The sequence below is a fragment of the Grammomys surdaster genome, unplaced genomic scaffold (assembly GCF_004785775.1).
Source record: "Grammomys surdaster isolate TR1022 unplaced genomic scaffold, NIH_TR_1.0 348, whole genome shotgun sequence".
In the NCBI taxonomy this organism is placed as follows: domain Eukaryota; kingdom Metazoa; phylum Chordata; class Mammalia; order Rodentia; family Muridae; genus Grammomys; species Grammomys surdaster.
In genome coordinates this window covers 2,543,573-2,552,027 of record NW_021604767.1, presented here as the reverse complement: position 1 = coordinate 2,552,027, position 8,455 = coordinate 2,543,573, and the positions used below count along the sequence as shown (strand labels likewise).

Here is an 8,455-nt window from a genome sequence, read left to right as displayed (position 1 = left end):
TATAATATTGTGAAGTTTTGTTCTCACTAAAATAAATATTCATGATTGTGATTCTTTGTGCATATGTGCAAAACTGTTGTCTGACCTGTTCTCTAGTCAATAATGTAATACTCCTTCCTTTTAGCAACTGTGTTGCCTGACACCATTTATTCCCTTGGTATTATCCACAGATAATTTAATTAACCCATACACATGTGTGTGAAATAATAAGAAGTTATATAAAAGATAAATAAAAGTAAAATTAGTTTAGATAAACAGCATGTATTTTAATGTCAAACACTCAGGCAAACTTGGCTTGGAATCATAATGAAGCAGAGAGACAGGGACTCCTATACAGAGAGTCACCTTGAAAGCAGCATGATGCTGTAGACAAGCACTGCCTGTGTTGTAAATATACACTGGTAGGGGAAGGTGAATGTAAATTGTACATGCTGTATAAGTATGCTGTGATACAGGAAGATGGATGACGCTAATCCCATGAGCTGCTTTGTTAGTGGAGCTTTCACTATAGTAAACAACAGCATGAACAATTTCCAAACAGAAGAAGATTCACCTTATCTAAATTATGCAAAACAATGAATTATTGAAAGTAATCATTGGAAATGTACCCAAGTAATCATCTGAAAGGACACTTGAATGAAAATAAACCGGAAGGCAAAACAGTTATTTTCTATCTGCAGTTTCAAGGGCCTTCTTGGAATTTAGCTTCTATGTTTCTTCATACTACATTCAACTGTCATCTTTGACAAATACCAATACCCAACATATATCTAAAATGCCGAGTAGATTGAGAATTACTCAAGTACGTATTCATACAAATTCCTAAGGATATAGAGGAATTGTAATATATCTAGAAAAATAATAGTTACATTGTAGACTTCATGTAGGCAACATTGTAGGATACATGTAGGCAACAGGTATCTTCAGATTTACAGATAGCCCTCATATTGTACATATTTGCTCTAAGGTATATACTTCAACTGCCAGTAAATGTGAACTTTTGTTCCTCCATATTTTCAGCCATATTGAGGCTAAGTAGAAGTCTCCATTCTTGCCAATCTGATATTTGTAAAACACTACATAATCTTTAAATTTGTGTTTCCAGTGTTTTTGTTTAATATTGAACATTTATTTTAAAAACAAAACATTATATCTTTCTTTTTATTTGAGTACTGGGACTTGGCTTAAATGTCACAGAAAGACAACAGTATAAAACATTATACAACAGTTTAAATTGCATGAAGAAATTGACTAAAACGTTAACCTCAAGAACTATCTAATGAACAATATGGAGTCATATTTAGACACTCACATGAAAGTGAGTCTTATTTTTTATTATTTTTAATTTTATTGTTTTAACTTTTTATTGATTTTGTGAATTTCATATAATGTACCCCAATTGCATTTACCTTCCCACTCCCCTCTTACCTGCCCTCCATCCTTGCAACCTCCCCCACAACAGAGAAAACGATATCTCATTGTGGAAGCTGTAACATGCCACAGTGTGTCCCACAGTAGAGTCTTTTGGTCATACTTCTTTACTAGCAAAGGTTCATTGCAGTGACTTGATGATCCAGTACTCACTGATGGGGCAGACGTTGAGATCAGCAGATTCAACTCTCTAAATCTGGGCCTGGGAAGTATCCACGCTGGTCAGCCCACAGGCTCGCCTGATCTCACACCCTTGATCTATATCACTGTCAATTCCTATAACTAGAGCCAGCTCTACCCTGTTGTCCAGGCAAGGAAGGTACAGCCCTGTTCTCCCAAGTGTCACAGCTAAAGAGGGGAGGGGCAGGGCCTGTTTTCCCACACTCATGACTACAGGGCTGGCTCCCCTGCTTGCCATTGTTTCCATATAAGGGAAAAGAGGAGGACATCTCTTCCTCTTTTGTGTCACTACACAGCAGATAAGAGGCAGGGCCTGCTCACTTACAACCCCCACATTCAGGGCCAGCTCTATGCTGCCCAGGCTCATTGCAAGGTATTCATCTCTCCAGAGGGCTGAAGCAGATAAGGGGCAGGAACAGTTCTCCTGCTCTCATGACCCCAGGGCCAGCTCTCCTGGGGTACTGTATGTGGCAAGGGACCAGGGTGGGGAGTGATGGCATCTTTCCCTTGACCCTTGACCCTTGACCCGTGTTCTTGCAACACTGCAGACAAGTTGCCAGCCAGCTCTCCCATGCTCACATCCTCAGGGCCAGTTCACTGTCACTCTTCCGTTAGAGTCAGCTCTACTGTGCTGCCCAAGTGAGGTGCAGGGCTTGTTCTCCCAAGTGCTGCAGCTGGTGAGGGGCAGAGCCAGCTCCCCTGCTCTCATGACTCCAGGTCTCACACCTGCCACAGGTGTCAAGAAGTAAGGACAAACAAGGGCATCTCTCCCTAGTCCATGTCAGCTAGTGGGACATGACTGGCAATGCCAGTTCTCCCTTACTCATACACTCAGGCTGGCTCACCCTCAACTTTCAAAATATGTGGATCTACTTTCCTGAGCACTGCGGCTGCGTAGGGGCAGTGTCAGCTCTCGTCTCTCTCATTCTCAGAGCCAGCTCTCCCATCTTGCCCAGGCAAGAGGTGGGGCTAGTTTTTCACAGGCCTCAGGCATCAACATACCCCTAAGTAGCTGCCCAGATCAGGGCTATCTGCTTTGCCTTTGTTGGTAACAGACTCCTGCTGCTGTAGGACGATGGATAAAGATGTGGCCCCAGTGGAAGCACAGGCCAGAACCCTCTATCACAATCCCAGGTACTCACATCAGGCTCTTCCTCACTACCCTTAAATCTCAAGTGTTGTCTATCTTCATAGTGTTGTGGGTTGGCCTGAGGATGCTTGTATTCTAATGCTAATATTGCTTCTCCAAGACCTGGTTGTCCCAGAGAATCTGCATGTAGATCTGGCTCCCAAGTTATTTCTGATTGAAGTAAAAATGCTAATAGCTAATAGCTGGGCAGAAGAGACAGGTGGGTTTAGGTTTCTTGAGGAGGGAGGAGAACCATGAGGGGAAGAAGGTAGAAAAGAAAAGAGAGGCCACCAGGGGTTAAGTGAGTTATGAAAATGTGGCCCTGTGGGCTGGCCAATTAGAGTTAAGGGCAGCCCAGATGGAACATATAGTAAGTAGTAACTCAGGTTTATTGATAGAAAAGTAGATTCTAATAACATAGAGAGTAGATATCTGTCCAGTACTTGTGCTGATTAAGGCTTATTGTAAATATAAAGGATGTGTATTAAATGGTCAAAGGCAGGGCACAAATCTCAGGTCGGAATTGAATGATTTCTACAATATACTGGAGGCTCAACATTTAACAAAACCTCACTTAAAAATACTAATTTCAGATTCCTGAATGAAAAACACATGCTGTCCCTTTAAGATTAGGAGGCAGGGAGAATTGGTTTCTTAGCTATGTTGTTTTTCCTCAAGCTATGGAGGGCTCAGGACTAGGGCAAAATATGTGCTAATTTGTTATGCCTTATTCTAGGGCACATAGCATAAGCTGAGACACATCTGGGCCTTCCAAATCAGTCCAAACAACACACCAAGAAGCAAGCTCAAACTTCAGCCTGGGGTCTTCTCAAACACTATTCTATACTGACTTGAAGATGCAGCTTAATTGAATGAATGCTGAAAGCTCCTGTTGTGCAGTGAAGCAGGTAAAGTCCTGCTGCTCAGAGAGCAGAAAGTAAGCTGCATGCCTCCTGCAATCAAAAAATTATAGAGAATAAAGTAAATTAAAATGTCAGCACTACCTTAAGCAACTGATTTCTTTCAAGGTGGGCTCTACAGGAATACTGGGACTGCTTAGCCTAGTACATGACACGTATGTGATGGCTTGAGAATAGGGTTATACAGTAAATAAAATGAAATTTAAATAAAGTTAAATATAGGAAAGGATATTGATTTAATTTACATGAAGAGAAAGGGGAAGTAAGTATATTTATTCACAGAGATATTAGTCTCCATAGAAGGGAGAAATAAATGAAAATTGTTTACATGTTTTTGGTTTTTTTTTTCTTTTAAATAATTTATTTATTTTTTCTCAAATTGTAATCCATTCACACAGGGTTTATAAACACAGAAAGGCAGGATGTGGGGAAGGGGATGACACTGAAGTGTGGGTGTTCAGGGTGAATACAGATATCTTTCAGAACCGGGTATTGGCTGGGTAAAGGTTCAGGGGACAGGTCACTATGACTCTGCCTATGACTCACTTGAGACATGGATGAATAAATAAATTTAGGCCTTTGATCTCAATGCTTAGGAGACAAAGACAAGGATAGTTAGGCTTCTTATGAGTCTACAGCAACCTAATCTACAGACAAATCCAGGCTAGCTTGGGCTACACTGAGAAACCTTATCTCAATAAATAACAATAATTGTTTTAAATTTTTAATTGTTTTAATTATCAAAATGAATGTGGTTATTAGTTCGGTGGTGATAATGATATTACAAATACTCTATTTGAGAGGTCAATGTAGAGCAGTCCTAAATAAAAGAGGCTGATAAAGTCAATCAGTCTATACTTTTGATACTTTTTAGGTTTTCTGGACCAGTGACATGCTATTTTGGTAGAGAGGCTCTGTATTTGTGTTAACAGGGAAGAACAGGCTTTGGACTCCTTCCAAAGTAATAAGAATAAGATTTTATAGAGGAAGACCCCCTGAAGATCTTGACTGCAGACAGGAATGAAAAAAAATCAAGAAGACCAGACAGGATAGGTAACATGATTTGCTGATCCCTCTACATGGGAATAGCCATAAAACTGGCTGAGATATAAAAATGTCTCCATCCAAATCATCAGCTATACATAGCCTATAAATCTTGTTGGCTACAGAATCCTCAAAATTCATCATGCCATCCTTGCATATGGCATGAATGATGATTTATTCCAATTTGGCTGTTGATCAAACTAACTCATAGAGAAGACAATTGTCTTTTACCTGCTGAAACAAGGAGCAAACTTTCATTCTTAAATTATCTGTGCACCTTGCACATTTTGTACAAACATATTAACAGTACTAAATCTTGGCTATAAGGTTTATATATTACAGAATGAAGCACCAAGAAGGTAGCCCTGACAAAATTTACCCTTGGGGATGCTCAAATGGCCAACTGTTCCAGCTCTCTGCCTGATCTTGCCTCAACTGATGCTGTTTCCAGAGGCATCCTTCCAGAACAGCTTCAGGAAAAACTGCTAATCATCAATGACTTTGCTTGGTTCATCCAGTCTTTCAGACTATACCAGTCAGAACTTCAGTTAAGCTCTAAACTTCCTCAACATATAAAGACTTGGCAACAAATAATGCCAGCTAACTTTATTTTGACTTAACTATTTTTCAAATTTCCTTCTGGGGTCAAACAGGAATACTTTGCCCCAATTTTACAGGAAGCAATTATAAGAAAATCATCATTCCAGTCCCTTAAGTTGGGATAGATGGTTTTAGTCATTTTATAAATTATAGATATGTTGCCACTTTAAGGGATAATTTACAAGTAAATATAGTTTTGGACATGGAGGAAACTAAAAGGGGGCTTATACTCAGGGATTTCACTTCCCTCTTCCCTTTTCTTTTTTTTTTCTTTCTTAGGTAAAGGGAAGGGGGTTCAGAAGAAAAAGGCAATATAATAATACTATAAAAATTAGACAAATAGGGACAGATTATTAAATCTATTCTTAAATAAAAATATTTTAAACTGTAATCTTACATTGGTATAGTTCTTTATGTTTTGATTCAGAATTAACATTATATTTTCTTACACTGGTACAGAATTTGTATATTGATATAGGTTTAAGGTTTTAATTGGTATAAATCTTCATATATTGATACAAATTTTAAAATTAATTTTGTTACTCTTAAATAGTCATTGTACCTAAGCAGCTCAATTGGAATCCTGGGTGTACTCACAGTCTCTTTAATGGCTGCTATTACAAACTGTTTAGAATGATTATGTAATGCAATTTATCAATTCGTCAAACTCATAGTCATGTTGGATACAGGTCTGGATTATCACAAAAATATACATTCTGGATTATACAGATAATAGGTAGCTGGAGACAGGCAATGTTTGCTTGTTCAGAGTGTCAGAGATTCACAGAATATGCCATTTAAAATCATTACATTATTTAAAAAATCTTTTGATTATAAGACTTGTCTGCTCCTGACAATACCCTCATTTCACTTCAAAGAAGATGATGAGCATCAGTGTCTCCATATACACTTGCTTCAATTGTGGCAAGCTAGCCACTAGGCAAGAAATGCCCTAACTTTGTCTGCAGACAAAATGATGTCCAAAAAGGACAAATGGATGCAGGATAGTCGATAGTTAAGCTCTGCCAAGGCAGGGTAAGCTAATCCTTCCTAATTCCTGCTTCACATAAGGTCTGTCAGATGTTCTGGGTCAGAAAGCTGAAGATAGATGCTCCATGTTATAAGGAATGTTGAGGACTGTCTAGGCAGTTAGCTGTCTCTGCCAATTGTTAAAATTTTGGAAGCTGTGTTCCTGTACTTCCTGCATTCTCAAATACTTATTCCTTCTCAAGTATCTAAAGGGGTTGAAAATTAGATAATTATAGTCTCACAATGAAACTTAAGTTGTTTAGGATTTAAGAACATGTTCTAGGTCTAAAAAGATGGAAGTTGGCTCAGATACTTTGATCATTCTGATAAGCCTTTAGAAACAGTGATCATGGGAGTGTTCACAGAATTTTGTTTATTGCCTTGCTTGTTCTTTGACTATTTGTGTATATTGTCTTGCCTGTTCCTTGACTGTTTGCATTTATTATATTGCTAGTTCCTCAACCTAGAACTGACTTTAATACTTGCATGTAATTAAAATGGTATAAAAGCAAAAAGGAGTTGGGGGGATGGGATAGGGGGTTTCTAGGGAGGAGAAATGGGGAAAGGGGATGTCATCTGAAATGTAAATAAATAAAATATTCAATTTAAAAAAAGACGTTAAAACAAATTAGAACAAAAGATGATTTAGGTACGGAATTGAAAACACATTAAGATAGGATACCTGGTAAGGTTCGTCACCCAAGTTACAAATACAAAGAGACTGGAATTTAAATGTAACTCATACTTAATAATTTTCATAATTGTTTAAAATATATATTGTTTGTTATTATAAGAGAAAGAGACCTTTTAATTAGAAAAATGTGAGAAATGTAATGGGTTGGCCTGATGCTGCTTATATTTTAATGCTAATATTGGACCCCCAAGACTTGGTTGTCTTAGAGACAGAGAATCTGAATGTAGACTTTTCCCCAAATTATTTCTGATTAGTAAATAAACATGCCAATTGCCAGTAGTTGGGCAGGAGAGACATAGGTGGAGTTTAGGGGTCATCCTAAGCATAGGCAGGTCCTTCCCAGACCTTTGTGGCACCAGACTGGTTTTTGGCTAGCTCCATGTCTGAGTCAACCCTGGGAGCCAATCTGGGTCTGTGCAGCAATAGACTGGTGGTCCTCTCAGGCTATCTACCTGTCCCTGTCCCCAGCATCAGACTGGTGGTCATCTCAGACTTGAATCTTTTCCTTAAGTAGGCTACTAATTGTTGAGATGTTCATAGGTCAGGAGACTGAGTGTAGACATAGCCTCTCCTCTCTGTGTTACTACTGATGCACACGTGACACAACAGCCACTCCTGCAATGCCTATGGGAGTAGGAGTCTTTATTTTTACTCTCTCATATATTACCTCTCAATCTCAGATTCTCCTCCCTCCCATAGTCTCTATCTTCCCACACCTTTCCACTCCCCCAGATCCACTCCTCCTCCATTTCACTCAGAAAGGGGTATGGATCCCAAGAATAGCAACCAAACATGGCATATCAAATTGCAATAAGACTAGGCACATCTCCCTCATTTTAAGGTTAGATAATGCAACCCAGTAGAAGAAAAAAAAACGGTCCCAAAAGTAGGCAAAATACTCGGAGACATTCCTCATTCCCACTATTAGATATTTCATAAGAACACCAAGATAAGAACACCAAGATAAGAACACCAAGCTACACAAACATTTGTGGGACCTACATCAGATGCCTAGAGGCTCCCTGATTCAGTCTCTGTGAGCCCGTATAAACTCTAGTTAGTTGATTCTATGGATCTCAAGTTGGACCAGTAATTTTTTTGGCCACTATCACAAGTTCTGTACAACCTTTATCCCAGCACATCTAAGGTTTTGTGGCTGTATTGGTGTCTCAATACCTCCATTGGAAGCCTTGCCTGGTTACAGAAGATGGGTTGTTCAGGCTCCATATCCCCCATTACTAGGAGTCTTAGATGAGAGGTTACCATTGCACTATGTTTCTATCTCATGCCCAAATGCCCCTGCTCAATTCTAGTTGTTTTTCCCCGTACTTTCTCCCATCATCCCTTGACACCTGTTCCCTTCTGTTCCCAATTCACGCACCCCTCAAATCTATTACATTTTCCCCTTCCCAGAGAAATCATGTGTCT

The 8,455-nt window shown here is 39.1% G+C and overlaps 1 non-coding gene across 1 annotated transcript; it reads right to left on the bottom strand.

Annotated features, from left to right (window-relative positions):
- Positions 1–7,533: 7,533 nt before the first annotated feature.
- Positions 7,534–7,664, bottom strand: LOC114630944. Its single transcript, XR_003712883.1, has one exon. It is a non-coding gene; the product is annotated as a small nucleolar RNA SNORA17 (small nucleolar RNA).
- Positions 7,665–8,455: the final 791 nt, after the last annotated feature.